We start from the raw sequence: 21,150 nt of genomic DNA on the forward strand, positions 1-21,150 counted from the left end.
AAGGGGCATTTTAACTTAATTCTGTTCAGGTTCAGCTGTCAGATTAGGACCAGTGATTTGTTTCTTCCTTCGGGCTTCATAACAGTAAAATTCTAACAATGAGTGGCTCAAAATTCAAATGGAGTGCCTTGTAAAATAAATAGTTAAGGCAAGGGAGTTCCATTCCACTGACGAAGATTAAGTAAGATGACTGGCTCAAACATTAAAAATAAAATGATCAGCTAAGTTAGGAAAATGAGCAAAAAATACCATTTCTTTGTTTGAATCATTTAGAAATGTTATATATCCACCAAATATATAAAAAGATAGGTTGAAAAAACTGGCAAATCTTTTTCCCCCTTCCATTATGAATTAAGAACCATCTGAGCAAATACAAACTATTCTATCATGCAGTAGATGAAATGAGATATGTGGATGTATATGCAGATTTCTTTGACAAACACTTACAAAATATATTTAAAATGTGCATTTAAGACATCAGGGGTAGGTGTAGATTAACCTCTTCAGTGTTTAATTATAATTTTGCTTAACATCACAAGACTAACATTTGTTCAACCTAGAGACAAGCAAAGAAGCTGAACTCAAATTTTAGCCAGATTGTGCTGGGCATCATTTTTCAGACCAATGAAAATGAAATGCTGAGTTGGATTTTTCTATTAATAAGGATTGATTTGATATTAACTGAGATTGGATGACTTCTAAGTTTCTTCCTATCAACCATAGGGAAAAGAGGACTTGTGTTATTTCTAACATTCTTTCCTGGTCAAAGGGAAAAGAGGTCTTGTAACATTTGGAATATTATTTCCTGCTATGTCTGTTGACCCTAGAGATCAGACTCCTTGTATTTCTACACAGGGCTCTGACAGCGTTTATTGGCTATTACCTCTTATTTTCTCTGAGCTTCAGTGATAATAGATTTGATGGTAGATATAGAAGGGTTTGGACACTTTTCAGTTCTAGATATTTGGTTTTGAGGATACCTAAAGCTCCCTGGTACCTTTGCCAAAAAGACTCTCTTTGGCCTCTCACGCTCCCAGCTAATGGCCTTACATCCTATTTCTCTTGTTGAGGGCCACCAGCACAATTGTCCTAAACTTTCACTCTCTCCACTTGCAGTCTCTCTTCAAAGAGAAATATGTCTTCATCTTGACATGACTCTAGTCATTTTCATATTTTTATCTTCCCTACCGAAGATTGTAATTGACTTTAGAATGGAATTATTTTCTATTTCTTGTTTAGTGTGGTTCCCTACACGTAGCTGTCACTAAATGGTATTGTCAAAAGACACGAGGTAAGTTTGGTAGGAAATTGGTGAGAACATTGTTTTTTTCAAACTCATCTCATTTCTTTCTTTTTTTTTTTTTGTGGATTACTATATGGGGCAGTCAGAGGATGTCATAGATACAATACATCTGGTTTTAATGAATTGTCATGTCATATCCTTAAATATAATAAAAGAAACATGAGCTCAGTGATAGCATGGTTAGGTAGATTTTTAGCTCACTGAACAATTAGATTCTCAGTCTCTTGATCACTGGCTCAATGGAAGACGCCATTCTGAAACTTCTCTACTGGAGTTACACAAATCAGAACAGCATTCTAGAGACTTGTTTGTATCATTGTTTAAAAGCGCACAGTATATATTATTAAAGTAGAAAATTCTTTTATATCTTCATATCTTTATGTGAAACAAAATAGATCATTTTATAAGATACTTTCTAAGTCAGTGTGATACTTCTTTTCTTTCCTGGGTCACATGTTGGCCAGCCTATTTTGCAGACACTACTGGGAAAATAATGGAAGACATGAAGATAACAGTGAAACTATGGATTCAATATTTATTAATTTGGGACATTGCAATAGCTAAGTGGTAACCCAGGCTCAACTCATGGTTCTTGGTATGTGGTGGAGTGGCTAGTGAAAGAGGGAACCAGTCAGAAAGAACTAATATATGCTTCCCTTTCATTTTCTCACTCCTGTTAGATAATTAAGTCAAACTGTAATACAGGAAACTAACCTATGGTAATACACTTCAGAAAATAATTCTCTTTGAGGATGGTGATAACTGGAAAGGCAGATGAGGTAGCCTTATGGGGTGTTGAAAATATTCTGTACCTTGGTATGCGTGGTAAGTACATGCATTTACATATATTACATAAAAACTGAGTAGTTTGTACACTGAACTGTATTTACTTTATTCTTCATTTTTAAAAATTACGAAGAATATGATGATTAAAGGCCTTAGGCAGTAATAAGCAAATAAACAGACATTAAACCAGTTTGTTTTTTTTTATACAGCAGGTCCTTATTAGTTATCCATTTTATACATATTAATGTGTATATGTCAATCCCAATCTCCCAATTCATCACCATTAAACCAGTTTGACTAGACTGGATAGTAGGCAAATGGAAGGAAGAGTTGAGAATATTGTTTCACCCTATGTTCTTAGAGTTCTGAATGCCATGATGAAGAAACCAAACTTTATTCCTTATATCTGAGGCAATTTTTATGGATTTCATTCTTGAATACTTAATCCTCACCTTATTGGGGTCAACTGATGACTACGTAGTTGGTTTGGGATCCTCTGGAATGCAGATTGTTATTCCTACAGAAGGACACCCTCTAATGGGCACGATTCCTGAGTGGAGGGTCAGAATCACCGACCTCCACCTCACCTTGGGCAAGAGTGGGTCAAGAGTTTCCTCCAAGAGATTTCAGGATCTTCAGTAGCTGGTGTTAAAATGAGCCAAGTCTGAAGAATTAAAGGCCTAGAGGAGAAAATAAAAGGGAATGGAAAGAGGTACCTCCTGGGCAAATTCCTGGGCAGAGGAACATGACAGAGGCAATCCAGGGCTACCTGGGAGTAGTGGCCTTTCTGCATACGATGGTTTTCTCACCTTCTCCTCTCAGAATCTAGGGACTTGTTTTTCTGAGATAGGGTCAGCACATAGTAGGCATTTACTAAAGTTGTTTGAATGAATGAATGAATGAAGATTGAATAATCCCTGCTAAAACGATACAATTTCTACAGAAGAGTTATTTGTTGTTTGGGGGGTTTTTTTGCTTTTTTTTTTGCGGTACGTGGGCCTCTCACCGTTGTGGCCTCTCCCGTTGCGGAGCACAGGCTCCGGACGCGCAGGCTCAGCGGCCATGGCTCACGGGCCCAGCCGCTCCGCAGCATGTGGGATCTTCCCGGACTGGGGCACGAACCCGTGTCCCCTGCATCGGCAGGCGGACTCTCAACCACTGCGCCACCAGGGAAGCCCCTGTTGTTTTGTTTTTTACTGGCAAGATTGTTTAAAAATTGTGACCACTCTAAGTTAACATATTGTATTTCCTTGCAAAAATATGTTTTCAGTGCCAGATGTAGCAAGAATTTAACAACAGATTTTATTGACAGAGGGGTGTATGTGTGTAATAAATACTGCATTAAATAGTCATAAATTGCATCCCAATTTCAGAACTATTAAAAAATGAAAAATCTTGCATCTTAGAAATGAGAGTGAACATGCATAAGTTCCCTTCCCCCACCCTTTCTAGAAGACCTATATCACACATTCACGACACACGCATCTTTCTCTAACGTCTTCCATGACTCTCAGGCTCAGCTGTAGATGTCTGTATTCCTGCAGACTCCATGGGAATATCCACTAGATCAAAATCTGAGAGAGAAAAAGGTCATCACACACTTGCTCTGCACAATTTATGGGAAATTGAATGCTGTCCCAGAATTTACACCTTAAAAAAAAAAAGACAAAAAAAAAAACTACAATTGGGAAAGAAGGAAAAACTTGGAAGTCCCCTCCTCTAAGATTTTATTCTTGGCAAGAGAATTATATGATTATTGTTATTTGCTTGAAAGTTGAGTTTTTCTGCACATACACTTACAGTAAAACCTTCTAAAACAAACCGTCAGTCTTGACTTTACCTTGCTTGTCCTTATGTAGATTTCCCACCGTGAATTTACCCTTCTCTGTTTACTACTGGAGCCTCATCACTATTCATTCCCTCAGCTTCTTCAGGGCTTTGGCTCAGAAAAACGAGATTTCATAATTATATTTAACAGTAATAATATAATATTATAATTATATGGTATATATAATTACTATATATATAAATATAAACCTGCTTTACAGTTTAAAAAATACCTTCATACACCATTTCATTTAATGTGAGTAGGGCAGCTATTATTAATTCTAAAGGTGAAAAAATGGAGGCATATATTAAGCAACTTGCCCCAAATCACACAGCTATTAGATGGCAGCTGAGGAACTAGAACTGAGGGTATGGCAAAGCTTTGACAAGTACATGGGAAAACCTTCCTACTCTTTCTGATTCCCTTAGCTATGACTTTCTTTGTGATTGATTACTAAAGGAACCACCTAATTAAATAAAACAAATACATCTTACATCCCCCATTAATGTTGAATGAGATCACCATATCCAATCGTTTACCAATTCAGGTTACTTTTCCTCCTAACCACCTCTTGAATCAAACCACTTTCCATTATTTCCAGGACACATTCCTAATTCATATCATCACCTCTCTGCTAAGATGTCTCCAGTAGTTATCTAACCCACCCCCGTATTTCCGCACTCTCCTCACCTCTAATGCTCCTGTCTTTCTCTGTGCACCCCCATTAAAACTATTGCGACACTTCTCTCAGCTTTTGAAATAAAAATAACTTATCTATCTTGCCCTGCCCATGGTTTGACCCCTTCAGATCTCTCTGGAATAATTTTCCCCCTGTTTTCTATCTTGTTCCTCTAGTCCAGCCTCACCAGTGTATTTCAGTTTCTCAAGCAAGCCTGCTCCTTCCCAACCCACATGCTATTACCTCTGCCTGGAGAATTCTCTCTCTCCTTCTGTCACGTAGTTAACCCTTACTCTGCCTTCAATTCTCAGTTCAAATACCACTTTTTCATGTCAACCTCTGACTCCCCTGACGTGTCATTTCCCCCTTTATAGCAGCATGCACATTCCCCTGGGGTGCTCACCACTGTGGTAGGTTTACTTTATGTGCTTGTTTGATCATGTGCCGAAAAGGAAAATGTTAACAGTGGGTCTGTGACATATTCTTTCTGCCTTGGAAACGCCTGAGATAGTTTTTTCTTTTAACCCCACCACACCTTCTTGCAAATATTAACTGATGAAATTTACTAGCTCCTGAATACTGAGCTAGGAATGCTTTTAACAAAATGCACCGGATCTGTCTGGCATGTTTGTTGTAAATGTATCTGTAATTTATGGATTTATTAACAGCAGCTGTGCTGATGAATAAAAATTAATCACATGGCTAGAACTGGACTGTGAGATGATATGTATAAGCGGTGAGACCACAAACCCTAAGAAGCTTCCCTTTGCTAATTCAAGCCATGCAAAGTAAGTACCCTTCACTCCAAAACCAAAACTCATCATAGTGCAGAAAACAAGAGACTGCATCTGATGGGTTTAGGTCTGCCAGATATCGCTGTAGCATATTTTGTTGATATTTCTTTCTAATAATTTGAAAAGTTGGATGCTGGGTAAAATTTGTATTTCATGTGAGTTACAACTCTGTCTTTTGTTATTATATAAGTGGAATATCTGTATTTCCTCCTCATTGTCTCATGAGCTCCATGAAAGCAGGAAGGTAACTGTTTTATCTGAACGCTAATTCCTATTTTCTGGCCCAGTAGTTAGCACATAGTATGTGCACAGTAAATAGTTGTGTGGCAGAGATCGCTAGAGCTCATCATATCCAATTCTTTCCTTCCTGTACTCATGAGAAGACATCCAACTTCCCACACAATTAGGTTGGGTCCATATGGTTAATTTTGGCCAGCGGACTTTGAGAGGAAGTAGCATACATAGCTTCAGGGTAGAGGCAGGTAGATCAGATGTAAATTGTCCACACTATTTCCCCTTCTCTAGGAAATGCTGAAAACTTGTGTTGATATGGTTGTATGGAAACACAGCAGAGCTTCTGTTATTTCTGGGTTCCTGACTAATATGTAGAGAATAACCATCCTCCTACCCATGTTGGATATATACCATGAGCCAGAAATGCCAACTGATTTTGTGAAGCTCCTGAGATCTTGAGGTTAATTTGCTACTTGTATGTAACATAGCTTACGCTGTCTAACGCATGTGTGAGCAGTCGGCAGGCAAGACCATGTCTAAAAGCACTCTGGAGCACACTGCCTTCTTCTCTTCTCTTGAGTCTTCCATTCTCTCCCTTCCTTCCCCAAATACAAATTAGTAACTAAAGAACAAGAGAGCTTCCAGATTAACTATTTAGTGGCAATATCTCACCTCTCTATGCCACGTCAGTTAAGGTGATCTTAGACCACCTGGCCTTGAGGAAAATTTAAAAGAGTAGGAGCTTTTCACTTGTAACTAACAAGTACCTCCTATGTTCTTGGTCTCTATCCTCACAGGGAATTCAACCACATCTTTTATTGTGGCTCTCAAAACTTTTGGTATGCATAAGATTCATCTTAATAGTTGGTAAAAATGCCAATTTTAAGCTGTCTACCCAAGAATTCATTAGATTTATGTGAGTCTAAGGGACTTGATTTAAATAGCCCACCCTTAGGTGTTCTGATTTCCACAGTTCTCAAACCTCACTTTGGTAAACACTACTATAAACAGTAGTTTTAAAAGGTCTAGCCACCATTTATATCAGTGGTTCTCAAACCTGACTATATATCAGAACCACATGGGGAGCTGTGAAAACCATATCAAGGCACAGGCCAAACCACAGACTAATTATATCTGATGATGTATATAAATGAATTTATATCCTGAAAACTATGGCAAATTATTGCTTAGAAAGTGTCCTACTTACTGTGGCATTACAGGAAATCGGTAAACAGGTCCTATGTCAGTCAACAGCTCCTTAACTGAGAACCATGGTGCAGAGTATCCTGGGACGAGGCCAAACAAATGCCAATTTCTTAAAAGTTTAGAACCCGAAGAGCAAGGTTCTTGGTAATATACTGACTTCGTGCATCTTGGTTCCTCTACTTCTAACTCCAACCCATCCAAGCTGCCGCCGCAACCAGCGGACAGGTAGAGACTAAAAGCGGGAGCCTTGGGCTCTCAGAGCCATGACAGATGCAGCTCCAAGTTGGGTGAAAAGGCAGAAGTCAGAGTTAGAGAACCCATGGTGAATATCTGAAGGCTGTGAGTCCTTTACTTAGCTTAACGTGATCCTGTTTTGATGAGGGTGTATGTGTGAGAGTGAGGATAAAGAGACCAAGATGAGTCCCCCTGAGTGTGCTTCGTTTCTTTGGGTTTTCACAAGTGGAGAAGTAGTTGGAGTTGTAGGTTGTATTTTCTATCCCTGAAGATGAGAGGCCTGTGGACACCAGGGAACAGAAAGACTTCCTGCTGCAAGGGAGGACAACCTGGCACCTGCAACATGGCCAGCCCACATGTACAGAGTCTACTTCCTGTGGGACTACTGTCATTTAGTGTTCCACAGCAGCTGGATTTTAGCTGCAATGAGCAGAACCCAGAAAATTACAACTCACCTCCAGGGGCCCATCAAATAGAGAAGAGAACAGATCAACGCCTCCAATCAGGTTCCTGATACGGCACACCTGCTGGACATTTCAATGTAGAAATGATAAAAGCATTTAAGAAAATTTAAGTACAATCCAAAGCAACTTAGTGGAGCTTCAATAACATCATCTTCAAGTTTAGAGGTTCAGCGTGTCAATAGAGAGAGAAGATATTTACAAGTGACTACTGAATTAGTAGCTTAGAAGAAAAAGTGCAGGAAATATCACTGAGTAAAATTCACTAGGATAAAAATTGTAAGGGAAGAGTTAAGTGACATTTAGGAAACTGTCAACAAATGGGAATTCCAGAAGAAGAAAAAAAGGGGAGATTATGTTAAAACGTTAATTAAATAACAGAAAAACTTCCCTGAGTTAAAGGAAGCCCAATTTAAAGGACTTTCCAGGTTCTAGTCAGAATTTATAAGAAAGCAAGGTAAAAATCCCTGAATCTGGGGCATGAAGAGAACATATTAAGATTTCCAAATAGAAAGAACAGGTAAATTACAAAGACAGGCATGTCAGAATGGGATTGGGCTTCTCATCTCCCACGCTAGAGACCACAGTACAATACTGTCAACAGCAGAAAACAATCGCAGTAGAATAGCATCCACAAGATTGCAACCCTGGCTGCAGTTCAGAATCAGCTGGGGAGCTTCAGAAAATGCTGATACCAGGCTCCATCACAGATGAATTAAATCAGAATATCTGGGGGTGGAACAAGGAATTGGGATCGTTTAGCTCCCCAGGTGTTTCTAATAAATAGCTAGCATTGCCATCTGATCTATACACTACTGGGAGAAAAAGGAATGCAATCTATAAATCCTATGTCCAGCCAATCCTATGCCCTACCAATCCTATGCCCAGCCAGTCCTATTTCCTATTTGTGTGCCAAGGCGAAGGAATGATAATATTTGCAGATATATATGTTTTTAGAAAATATATCACTGTTTACCTAATCTCAGGAAAAAGAAGCTATCTACCCAAAGAGCAGATAAATGAGTATAGTCAAGACGGAGAAAGATGAAGAGTATAGGAAGAGTGGTAAGCCAGGAGCCATACAATGCCTGTTTACATCTGAATGGACAATGATAGAGGCAGTGATTGAAAGCCTGCTAGTTTACAAGACACCTTAATAAAGGTTCTTGAAATAGACGGGACAAATTGTGTGGGGAGATTCTAATAACAGTTTGGAATTGAAAGTCTCAGTTTTCTTCAGTAAAATTCAAAAGTTGGGTTAGACTCATGATAAGAAAAGAGAAGTAAAAGGATTCCAAAAGTTTCCCCTAGGGGTCAAAGGAAAAAACAGGGGGTGGCAGGGGAGGGAGGGCTGGAAAAGGAGAAGAGTATTCTAGAGTTTTCATCTTTTATGGGTGGGATATCCCAGGGGAATAGAGAATTTTGGTGGAGGAAATAGTTGGTATATGTTTTCATACATATTGATAGGGTATTTTTAAATAAGCATCAACAATGGAAAGGTAATCATGAATAGCATGGAAAAATAATACATAACCCATAACAATGGAAATAAAGAGCACTATGTCTAAAAGAGCAAAACCTAAGTAAAAGGGTATCTGCAGTCCCATAACTTCTCTTCCTACTTCTTAGTGTAGATGATGTCTTGAATATCTAAAAGTGCACTCTCTACTTGTGCACTGGGACACATCCCCTCTATCTCTTCAATGATATATTTCCAGAAATTTCCCTTTCTCTCCTATATTACCACTATTTCACTATCTACTGGATCACTCACATCAGTATCCAAACATGCTATTATATTTTTCCATTTTTAAAAATATCTTCATTTCACTTCCCCTGTGAGTTGTAGTCTTGTTTATATACTCTGAAATTCTTTCTCTTCTAAACTTTAACTGAATCAAACTTTCTGCACTCCACCAGAGTACCAGTATTTTTGGTCAAATTTCCATGTCACTAAATCCAACATTCGATTCTCAGCCACATTTTACTGTCTTTCAGTCACACTTAACACAGGCAATCCCCCTCTTCACTTGGTAATCATTCTTCACTTGCCTTCTAGGACACCATATAGTTTTCCTCCTCCCTTACTCTTCTCCTCCTTCCCTACTCTTTAACAGTCTCGTTTGCTGTGTCCTTATGCTTTCCCCAACAACTTTATCCTGAATTGCCCCCAGGTTCAGTTCTTCTACCTCTTCTCCAGCTATATGCACAGTCTTGGTGATCTCATCCCATCTAATCACTACTGATTCCCAAATTTTTATCTCTGGCTAAATCTAGGCTTGATATCCAAATGCCCACTTAACATTTCCACTTCGGTGTGTAATACACATCACAAATCAATATGTACAAAACTAGTTATCTTCTTGTTTCTATGTGTACCCTTCCCCACCTGATTTAATGTCAATTCATCCTTTCAGTTGCTCTTGCCAAATAACCCATTTGACTTCATTACTTCTTTCTCTTCCCCTTGCTCAGTTTTCTCAATGACACTGGCTCCTTACAGTTCCTCAGATTTGTTATTCATGTTTTCTTAGGGTCTTTTGCCTGGCCATTTCCTCTACCAGCACCACTCTCCCCTCAGATATCTCGGAGGCTATCTCCATGATTAGTTTATAGACTTTGCTCAGATTCCTTCTTTTAAATGAGGCCCACCCTGAAGACCCTATTTAAAAATGATTCCCACCCTCACATCACAACATTTCCAGTCCCCCTTACCCTACACTATTTTCTTTTTTTTTTTTTTTTTTTTTTTTTAACATCTTTATTGGGGTATAATTACTTTACAATGGTGTGTTAGTTTCTGCTTTATAACAAAGTGAATCAGTTATACATATACATATGTTCCCATATCTCTTCCCTCTTGCGTCTCCCTCCCTCCCACCCTCCCTATCCCACCCCTCCAGGCTGTCACAGAGCACCGAGCCAATATCCCTGTGCCATGCGGCTGCTTCCCACTAGCTATCTACCTTACTACGTTTGTTAGTGTGTATATGTCCATGACTCTCTCTCGCCCCGTCACAGCTCACCCTTCCCCCTCCCCATAACCTCAAGTCCCTACACTATTTTCACAGTACTTATCACCATGTAAAATACCACCATATAAAATATTATATAATTTATAATTTTGTTATGTTTATTATGTTTCTCCTCCCATTAGAATTTGCTGTCTTAAGGCCAGGGATCTTAATTTGGTTTCCCTAATTTATTTATCCCAATAGCTTAGAACAACACCTGGTACTAAATGAGTCAATAAATATTCATTAAATTAATTAATTAAATATGTATTGTATCTAAGTACCATGAAGAAGAATGATTCTTGGGATATAATCAGAACCCAATTTTATTTTAATCTCTTAATAGCTCCTTAACATTAATTAATTCTAGGAAGCCCATCCTCTGCCCCTGCATGAAAACTCATTCCTGCCCCTAAGATCACGTTAATGCAAACATCTTTAGGATAATCTTGACAATGACTATTTAATCCATGTTGGAATGTGTTCTTTTAGGGTCAAATTAGTCATTTTCGAAGATAAATTCCGTTCATGCTTTTGGTACCAGGATGCCATTATTTAATGAATGCACCTGAAATCCAGAAAGAGAAACCCATGGACCATCCATCCCACTGACTACCTCAGACCTATGGCTTTGTTGGATCAGGCAACTCCCCCCCCCCCCCAAAAAAAGCTTGGTGCTCAGGAAGAACAAACTGAAGATAAAGGAACATGTTTAATAATTCTGTGACATCACTGCCATTATTTGCCTCTAAATTCACATCATGATTACCTTGGATTTGTGTCAGGAACAACTCAACAATGAATATTTAATTCTAGAAAACAATTAAAAGACATTTTTTTTGTAGAAACCAAAACCCGCTTTATAAGACCGAATGGCCATCATTGGTTTTTCTGCTGAGATATGAGGTGACAGCCAGGCAGACAAGTGACAGAGGGTGAATCTTCTTCACCTTATTCCCATCTCCACCACCTCTTCCTTCACCCCTCCAGCCCTCCAGATACTCACCTCTGCAATTGAACCATTTCAAAAAATACTCTGCGGGGGGGCAAGGTGGATGCGCTGGGGGCTCAGGCTGGCTGCTGACCTGTTCTCAAGGAGCTAGTGCTCCTGGGCAGTGGCTGGTGGAGAGAGGCCAATCCTGGACTCACAGCAGCTAGAAGGGAGTTAAATTTGTAATAAATACTTCCCTCAGCAGGAATGAGCTGTAGGACAGAGCCTTCATTTGTGGCTGGTTGCTTCTTACGTGCTGGCTTGCTGTTCTTACTGATTTGTTCAGGGTTGTAACACCAAGGGAGATGGTGAAGGGAAGGATAGAAAAAAGTTCTCACTTGACAGGTGCTGTCAAATGCAGCTTTGTGCTCTCTCAGCCTGTCCATGTGTGAATCTGGTTCTTTCTAGGGCACTTTCTTGGGCTCTTCAGGGGTTCCTCAGACTACAACTTATTTTTCAAGGGAGAGGCAGTCTTCCTAGCCTCAAGTTTTATATTGGTTTTCTGGGTAATATTGGGAACACTGCCTTTTTAAGCTGTACTCTCTGACAGAAGCCAAAATAACTCCAAGTCTACCATCTCCTCTGTAGCTTTCACATGCACACCGTGCCCTTTTCACCATTGGAGGGGATTCCGTGTCTTCTCGGAAGCAGCCCTATTTGCTGCCCCAGGCTACTTTTAGTTTTCTTTGAGGTGAGTCACACACCAGTTATTTCATTGCTTAGCTCAGAGAACACATTATGCTTGCCATATGGCAGTGTTTTAGCCTCTCTTGACAGACCCAAGGTTATGAAATGGTCTTCAGTCACGGAACGGCTGGGCCCGTGAACCATGGCCGCCGAGCCTGCGCGTCCGGAGCCTGTGCTCCGCAACGGGAGGGACTACAACAGTGAGAGGCCCGCGTACCGCAAAAAAAAAACAAAAAAAACAAAAAAAACTCTCACCCTATTTCCACACTCTTCATTTTTTATGGCCTCTTTGTGGTGAATTTTCAAGGTCATATTACTAGTTCTCATCTCTTTGAAATTTCCTCAAAAGGTATGCCCTTAAACTTGAAATTTTATGTCCATTGTATTATGGTATTCCACAGGAAACTTTGTTTAACATCTTTTAATATACCTTTGTGTATATATATATTTCATTTTTATATACATGTGTTTATTTACAGTTAATGAAATTTGATATAAGCTTGCTAGGTTGTTTACATGGGTTACTATGAATCAGGTGAGGGTGGGGGGATGATTCAGGGAGAGGAATGAGAAAAGTGAAAGATGGAAGGACATTCAAGAAAAAGTTGAACGAATAACGTATTTCCCTAAAATCTCCCAGCATCTTATGTGATTGCCTGTATAAACTACTGTTGTGTGTATTAGTATGTGTGTATTTGTATGATCAGGCCACCCAAGATGCCCATTCTCTTGCTCTCTGTACATCCCCTGCTGGAACAGTGCCTGCTTCACCTACACCCTGCTCAGCTGACTGACATTCCTACATACTTGCCTCAGCCCCAGCTAATGCTTGTTCTAACCTGGAGTTCAGAACATCTCCACCTGATAGCTTATCAAAGGGGCGGTGAGGGGCGGGACCCTCTGCTTGTTTCCCTGGTAACCAATAAGCCAACCCGGCGTCAATTCCCTCTATAAATGGTAACCTCCCCCGCCTCCCTCGGGCGAGTGAAGTCTGCCGCCATTTCCTCCTCGTCTGCTGTGCACGTTGAGAAGTCCCTCCGGGCCCTTGCTTCAGACAAGTAAGCTACCCCATCCATTAAACCATTGACGTCTCTGTTACTCAAGGTATTCGTCGTCTTGAGGCTGGCCGAGTACAGGGCTTGCAGGCCTGTGGGGGTGCAGCCCAACAGTATTCATATAATACTTTTTTTTTGCGGTATGCGGGCCTCTCACTGTTGTGGCCTTTCCCGTTGCGGAGCACAGGCTACGGACGCGCAGGCTCAGCGGCCGTGGCTCACGGGCCCAGCCGCTCCGCCGCGTGTGGGATCTTCCCGGACCGGGGCACGAACCCGTGTCCCCTGCATCGACAGGGGGACTCTCAACCACTGCGCCACCAGGGAATCCCCATATAATCCTTTTTTTTTTTTTTTTTTGCGGTACGCGGGCCTCTCACTGTTGTGGCCTCTCCCGTTGCGGAGCACAGGCTCCGGACGCGCAGGCTCAGCGGCCATGGCTCACGGGCCTAGCCGCTCCGCGGCATGTGGAATCTTCCCAGACTGGGGCACGAAGCCGTGTCCCCTGCATCGGCAGGCAGACTCTCAACCACTGCGCCCCCAGGGAAGCCCCCCATATAATACTTTTGAGAGAAAGAGGTCTTAAGGGAAAATTAGGTTCAGAGTGCTGTTCAGATTGCTAAAAGTGATTCTGTTTAGTTAAAATAAAAATAAGTCTCCAAATGTATATAGTAATTTTTTAATTTTTTTTGGTAAGAAGTCATAGAAGTTTGACGGATACTAACATTGGTGACTTAAGGAAAATGGAATAGGAAATATGAAATAAGAGGAAGGATTTATCTTTTGTGATGTCTTTATAATTTTTCTTTTGCTATAAGTAACATGTCTTGTAACTGTATGAATAACCTACAAGTACTGGGAGAGTAGTTATGGGAATCACCTGTTACCCATCTTCTCATACAAGTGGGTAGAAAGATCATCTGCTGACTAACAAGACAAAAAGGATGGATTTCTGGATGTGAGTAAAATGGGGGCAATCTGAAATAACAGCAGTGGGGTACTAAATTGATTTTGAAGGGAGAAAAGACTAAGGTGAAAATGGATGGGATGAACCTTAAAACGTTCTCAATTTACTAATGTCTTTTGTTCATTAGCAACCAAAAACTTTGGACTAAGAATTTTGCACATAATAGAAAACAAAATAAATTATAGATCATCTCAGTTTGGGGCATCAATTGGGGTAGGTAAAGAAGTTAAAATGTCATAGAGTGTTCATGAAAGTTTGGTTGATTTAGTTGGTCATAGGGATGCAGGCTGAATAGGGAGACAAGAAAAGCATTAAAGAAATTAAGCTAGGAAAATAGGTAAGGAGCAGGTGTACTTAATTAATGGTAGTGGAGAACGTGTTCAATAGGACTGAGAGAGTAAAAAGACCAGAAAGAAGAGTTGTCTTTTGTTCCAGTTTGCTTGAGATAATTCCAGTAAAGTTATGAATAAGGTCCTGTTGCACTCTCAGAAATGTCTTTTTGTGTCTGATAATTTAAATGAGGTCTTTGGAAGGAAAAAATGATCATCGAGCATAATAAGCAACACAGGACTCAGGAGTGATCACACCTGCTTAGGAAGAAGAAGGTGGGGGATCTCAGCTGACAGTGTCCCCTATGGGACAGAGCAATCAACTACGTAAAACGTGGTTTACACTAACTTTTGTGTAATGAAGATTCACAGATGGGATGTGTGCTCTGGTTATTTTAGGCCATATTTCTCAAACTCTAAGATTATCTTCAAAGTTCATCAAATTTTCAGAATTTTCTCAGGCACTTATTAACAAGTCAGAGCAGTAGGTTCCTTCATACATTGCAGAACTATCTGAAAAGGGAATCTGCACTCTAAGAGGACTCATAAGTCAATAAACATGTCTTTACCTTGATGTTCCATGCTTCTGTATCTTTCAAAATATTGCCTTTGTTCTCCAGTTGTCCCGTAAAATACTAGGTATCTGGAAGTTGTAGTCCATAGTATGTGATGATTTCAACCTTGTGGATGAATAAAAAACAAAGAACTTGAATTTAAACTAAATGTGATAGGAACCTTTCCATTCAGAATGACAAAGATTAGAATTTTAGCTGAGCCATCTACGAGCTATATGACATTGCATAAATTACTTGAATTTTTGTGTTTCAAGGTCTTGAATATCTAAAATATCACTTTTTTAAGAATTTTTGTAAGCTATAGATGACAGTATATGTAAAGCAAGTGGCATGGTGGCAAGCATACGACAAGTGCTCAAAAATGTTACTTCCTTTATTTTCCCTGGTGTATTTAGAATTATTTTTTAACTGATTACATTTATTTACTCAGCATCCTCAATTTTTTCTTTTGCAATAGTGGGTATTGAATGTCTAACACCCAAGGCTAACACCACTGTAGCCTTTTTAAAATCAAAATCATGTGCAAGAAAATTTATTCCCAAAATAGGGAAAATAAACTCACCACTCCACATCATTTCATATATTTGTTTCAAAGAAACTTTCAAACGGACATTGCAACATTTTTCATCTTGCCTATTTTCATAAATTGACTCAAGTCAGTTTGTTTTAGATTGTTTAGTTTTAAGAGAATACAAAGACTGAAATTATGTTCAGTTTTTTTTCAGACTCGACAGTAGTGTTTTTGTTTTATTATTTTAGAGCCTATGCTGCTGAAATTTAACTGGAAATAAAAGGACATATTTCATTCTAGTTAATCATATTCATTTTCTATTGCTGTGTAACAAATTATCAGAAATTTAGTACCTTAAAACAATATCCATTTATTTTCTCAGTTTTTGAACATTGGCAGTCTGGGCACAGAGTAGCTGAGTTCTCTGCTGTAGTTGTACAGAATTACATTCAAGGTTTCAGCCAGGCTGCCTTCTTACCTGGAGCTTGGAGTCCTGTTCCAAGCTCATTCATGTTATCATCACATTCATTTCCTTGCAAGTATATGCTGAAGCTCTCCCTTGCTAGTTTTGCCATGGAACTTTTCTCAGCAACATAAGAGACTGCCCTCAGTCCTTGCTGCATGGTCCCATCCTCTCTCGGCATGGAAGCTGGCTTCTTGGAGGCCAACATGAAAATCTTTCTCACTCTGAATTTCTTCCTTCAGAAAAGGCAGGGTCTCTTTTAAAGGCTTACCTGCCTATGTCAAGCCCACCCAAGGTAGTCTCCTTTTTGCTTGCCTCAAAGTAACTAACTTGGGACCCTACCTGTTCGGAAAAATCCCTTTACCTTTGTGATTTAGTATGATTCATTTGTTGTACATATTGTCTACCATGGGAGTGAATTGCATCATGTTCAGTGCCTGCCACACTCGAGGACTGGGGTATTACACTGGGAGCACACTTAGGGGTGGCAATCTTGGATGCCACCTCAGAACTTGCCTACCACAATCAGATTCAGGTTAAACATCATATTAATAGTGTTTTCGTAGCAAATGACCATTGTATCATGTGGAAAAATCAAACAATATGTGTGATGTGATTATATTGTACTTCTTTCCCCTTTTACCATTCTAATAATTCACAATTGAAAACACATTTTTCCCTTTTTACTCCATGTTTAAATAACAATTTTTTTTTTCTTTTTTTTTTTTTTGTGGTATGCGGGCCTCTCACCGCTGCGGCCTCTCCTGTCGCGGAGCACAGGCTCCAGACGCTCAGGCCCAGCGGCCATGGCCCACTGGCCCAGCCGCTCTGCGGCATGTGGGATCCTCCCGGACCGGGGCACAAACCCATGTCCCCTGCATCGGCAGGCAGACTCTCAACCACTGCGCCACCAGGGGAGTTCAAATAACAATCTTTAATGATTGGTACCTATGCAATTTAGACAGAAAAAATATCCTATGGTCATAGTTATCTTATTTTGCTGTAGAATATTTAAGAATGGCAAAATTATTTCCATTTATTTTCCAGTAATAAGGAGGGATATAAATTAGTATAAAAGTTCATTTTTAGACATGTAGAAAAACAGACATTATCCCATTAGATGAATAGTGTACATGAGAAATTTTAAAAAAATATTTAGCATTCTTAATTGTTGCAACATTTTTACCGTTACTTCTGGTCACATTAGTTTACTTATTAAATTTTAGGTATTTCTGTCAACAATATTGTTTCTCTGGAATTTAGCATTTATAATACTAATAAAAAGTGGTTAGAATTTGTATTGAAATAAAAACCAGTTAAACTGTTCAGAAACGTGTGTTATTAATATGTTAAATTAGCCCAAGAAATACTCTAGGCCCCACCATCAGTTAATAATTTACTGGCAAAATATGACAATTTAGTTTTCTTCTAAAAATTATCTGTAAGACCACTGATAGAACAAATCAGGTAATAGACTCTCCCTTCATTTTGAATTTATTATTTCTAAACGGAATATATTTTTCCTTTTTAAAGAACTATAATTATCTGGAATGATTTAGGTTTACGGTTAATTGTTATATATATCAGGGAGTCCTAATGTCTTAATTTATGCCCCCAGAAAGCATAGCAAGAGAAAAAGGCTTGCATGAAGGTAGTTTGTTTTGCTCAAAGATTCCAAGTAGCTGGAGGGGATGAGTGGAAAGAGTGGAAGAAGAAAGGAGGTAAAGCCATTCCAAGAGTGTGTTACTGAGCTGATCATAACTGTGAACAACTGAAAGTCCACACTACAGACATTTTAAGGTCCTGTGTATAATGCACCTCAAAATTAACTGCCTAAGGGATAAAGCACTGTTTATTCACTAACTCTCACCCACTATCAGTCAAGTGTTCCCTCATAAGGTATAAATTTCCTGACTTGTATATGCGTCAGAATAGCTCAGCAAGTTCTTGCATGCCTCCATGTGGTAGTAGCAGAGAAGCAGGAGGACAAGTGACCAACTTGTGGTACAGTTGAGGTGAGATACCATCAGATTACCCCTGCTTGCAATTGATTATTCAGAAATTGCCAGAGTATAACACTGGTAGAATCTTTGGTCATGTGTCCAGTTTTTCAACTTCTCTACTATAAAATGGGTCCCTTATTTTGAGGCAATGTTATGTGTGAACTCATACTAGTAAACCAAGCATTCTGTAAGCATCCCATATTGATGTTGTTAGAGTCACTAGAAGCCAGGAAGGAAAAGTCATATCCAGAACAGGTGTCAACTCCATTAAGGATGAATTGCTGTCCCTTCTGGGGCTAACGTATTTCAATAATACTTTATTCCTAGCGTCAACATAAGAACTTGTTGCAGACCTCAGGATTCTCTTGATTATTTTAACACACAGTAACTAAGTAATTAAAGGAGTTTCCAGGCCTCATCAATGCCAGGGACAGTTTCACATTAGAGACTGACCAGTGTGGCATTTCCACGTTCTTTAACACTGAATGCACTCATCATAGAGCAACTTGATAGTTGCAGAATTTTATTCTATAAAAGATGGTTGCTGTTTGTTTATTTTTGTGACTACATTGCCATGGCCTCACCAGAGACATTGAGGGGAAAAATTATTTAATTAACTGCAGCTGCCAACGTTGAGTCACTTGCCATCTCTATATATATTAGAGGAAAACATGCCCCTTTACTAGATAAAAGTTTATGGAATTCCCTCAACATTTATCCAGTAAAATTTTAGTACGTGTTCACTGTATGCCAGTAGATACAAGCTTGTATGTGGGAACACAGCCGTGAATCAGAGAGAGATGGCTCCTGCTCTCTGGCAGCAGATAATGTGCTTATGAAGAAAGGAAGTTCATATATGTGATTAGGTGATGGTTTGCAGTGTGGATGGTTTTGTTTTTTTAATGGATGTAGTGTGTGTATAATAATTTAGGGTGTATGTGAAGACTAGCATTGGCCTTAATGAATAACTCACTGGGCTGATGGTCCTCCAAACTTTGATTATTGCTATCCAAAACAAAATATGTTACTCAAGGATTCTTCAAAAGAGAATACATGTCATTTCCTGTCAGTAGTAAAATATGTTAGAAAGAGGATGTGAAAAGGCTGTTAGATGTCAGACTGCCTGGTCTGGTCTTCTAATTTTCTTAATTTTTTTCTTACAATTTCTTTGTCTTTTTGCTGTCCTTTCCTAAGCATTCTTACTTGTCTATTTTATAAAAGCAACTTGAAGCAATTTAAGCAATATCTTCTCATATCTGTGCATATGTGAATGATATCGTTTGTTTTTGTCCCTTATTTGATTGCTCACAGCATCATAGTCCACTTTAAAGGCATCTCTTCTCTCAAAGGTCAGTCAAGACTTGGCATTGTGCTCATGGATAAGAGTGGGAGGCAAAAAATTGACCGGAATTCCTATATGACTTAAGTTGCTCTCTAAGCTTTTCTGAGTGGGTTGTTTTCTGAGGAAACTCTAGGGTCAATATGTTGGGACAGTGAGATTGTTCAGGGTTCTGAGTTCCGAAGTTTTGGCAGCCAACTGAAGGGGGCGCAATGGGGATGTTTTTGCCTTCAATGTTTGCAATGTCAGTGGTCACTTAATCCTCCTGTTGCAGAAATACATCCTCCAAGATCCACCTGGAGCTCCCAATACAGAGACCCTCTTTTTCCTCTGGGCCAGAGACTAAACCTGCAGACTTCTGTTGGGGATGGTGAACTTCTGTTCAATTCCCCTGAGGTGTGGTATGAGAGAGGGACCCAACTTCTCAAACAGTGTTCACTGTAGTCCCTTAAGTTATTACCCACTTTCACACTTAGTGCTGCTGCCATGGTGCTTCTTGAAATACAAATTGTGTTGGTTCTTTGTTTTCCCAACTTTAATTTTGGCCTTCTTGGGTGTGCTAAGCCAGTTATTCTTGTGAATTAGAGAAAAGTGTTTCTCCAAAATACACAGGTCTCCCTGGGTGAGCATAGAGTGAAGAGCTGGATTTTACATCCCACTGGCCCTCATCCCAGCCTCTGTCATACACAGTGGTCATTGTCAGCACAGGCTCACCTGCTGTGTTTACCTCATCCTTGTGAAATTTTTTTTTTGTTTTTAACTTTCCTTTGCAAAAGCTTAAATGAGTGTGTGTGTTTTCTGGAGGAAGATAAATTACATATGTTTATTTGACCTGCCATCATAACCCAGAAATGGTATTTAGAAGTTTTAAAAGTCAGATAAATAGAATATTCTGGAGGCATTATTCAGAGATTTATGTTCCACCTTTGTGGCTAAGTAGAATTATCGGGTCAGAACTCTTAAGACAGATCATGTAGCAACTGTGATCAGAATATTGCTGCGTAAGCAACCCTGAAGAACATACTATTTGCAAAGCAAATTCAAAACCACATACTTAGCTTGAATCAGATAATGAAGCTTAGACGTCAGCTAGGATAAGCTTGATATTTAAAACTAATTAAGGAGTTGTGAAAATTGCACATAAATATATTACTCAGCATGCCTTGCATGGCTCAGTAATTGCAGAGCATTATTCATCTCACTTAGTGACCTCCCATTCAGCGGTGAAAAGAGTTTTTTTCTTCTCAGTGATGGAAGCCAGGAGCTCTTTACTTTTAAGCTAAGAGTTCCCACACTCCAGCTCTTCTAATAGGTTGGAAATTAGTACAATCACAAGGGACTCTGAACTTTCTTTCTCTTTGCCACAGAGATGTAGGCAGGAATGCATAACATGGATTATCTTTATCAGAATTTAGGAATGTATTTTAGACAGAAGGCCTGTATAAGAGACAATTCCCTCATATTCTCTCTCCTTCCCTCCCTCCCTCCCTCCTTCTCTCTCTCTTTCTAATTTTTTTTTTCTTTTTCTAATTTTATTTTTCAGGTTAGAGAATGCTTCAGTGACCACATTCTCTGCCTGCAACCAATAAGTGACATTATCTATGCCCACCTCTACAGTGGCCAGCTCCCTCACACAAACTAAAGCTGATGTCCTCCTATAGTAGCCCATTACATCACAGTGCTCACTCTTCTCC

General features: G+C 39.5%; 1 protein-coding gene across 1 annotated transcript in view; it reads left to right on the top strand.

Moving 5' to 3' along the window:
• Positions 1-5,263: 5,263 nt before the first annotated feature.
• TMEM196 (transmembrane protein 196) overlaps positions 5,264-21,150 on the top strand; it is a 289,255-nt gene continuing 273,368 nt past the window's right edge. Inside the window, exon 1 of the mRNA XM_073809642.1 lies at positions 5,264-5,384. The gene's annotated coding sequence lies outside the window, so the exon portion shown is untranslated. The remainder of the gene's footprint in view (positions 5,385-21,150) is intronic.

Source organism: Tursiops truncatus, chromosome 9 (assembly GCF_011762595.2).
Source record: "Tursiops truncatus isolate mTurTru1 chromosome 9, mTurTru1.mat.Y, whole genome shotgun sequence".
In the NCBI taxonomy this organism is placed as follows: domain Eukaryota; kingdom Metazoa; phylum Chordata; class Mammalia; order Artiodactyla; family Delphinidae; genus Tursiops; species Tursiops truncatus.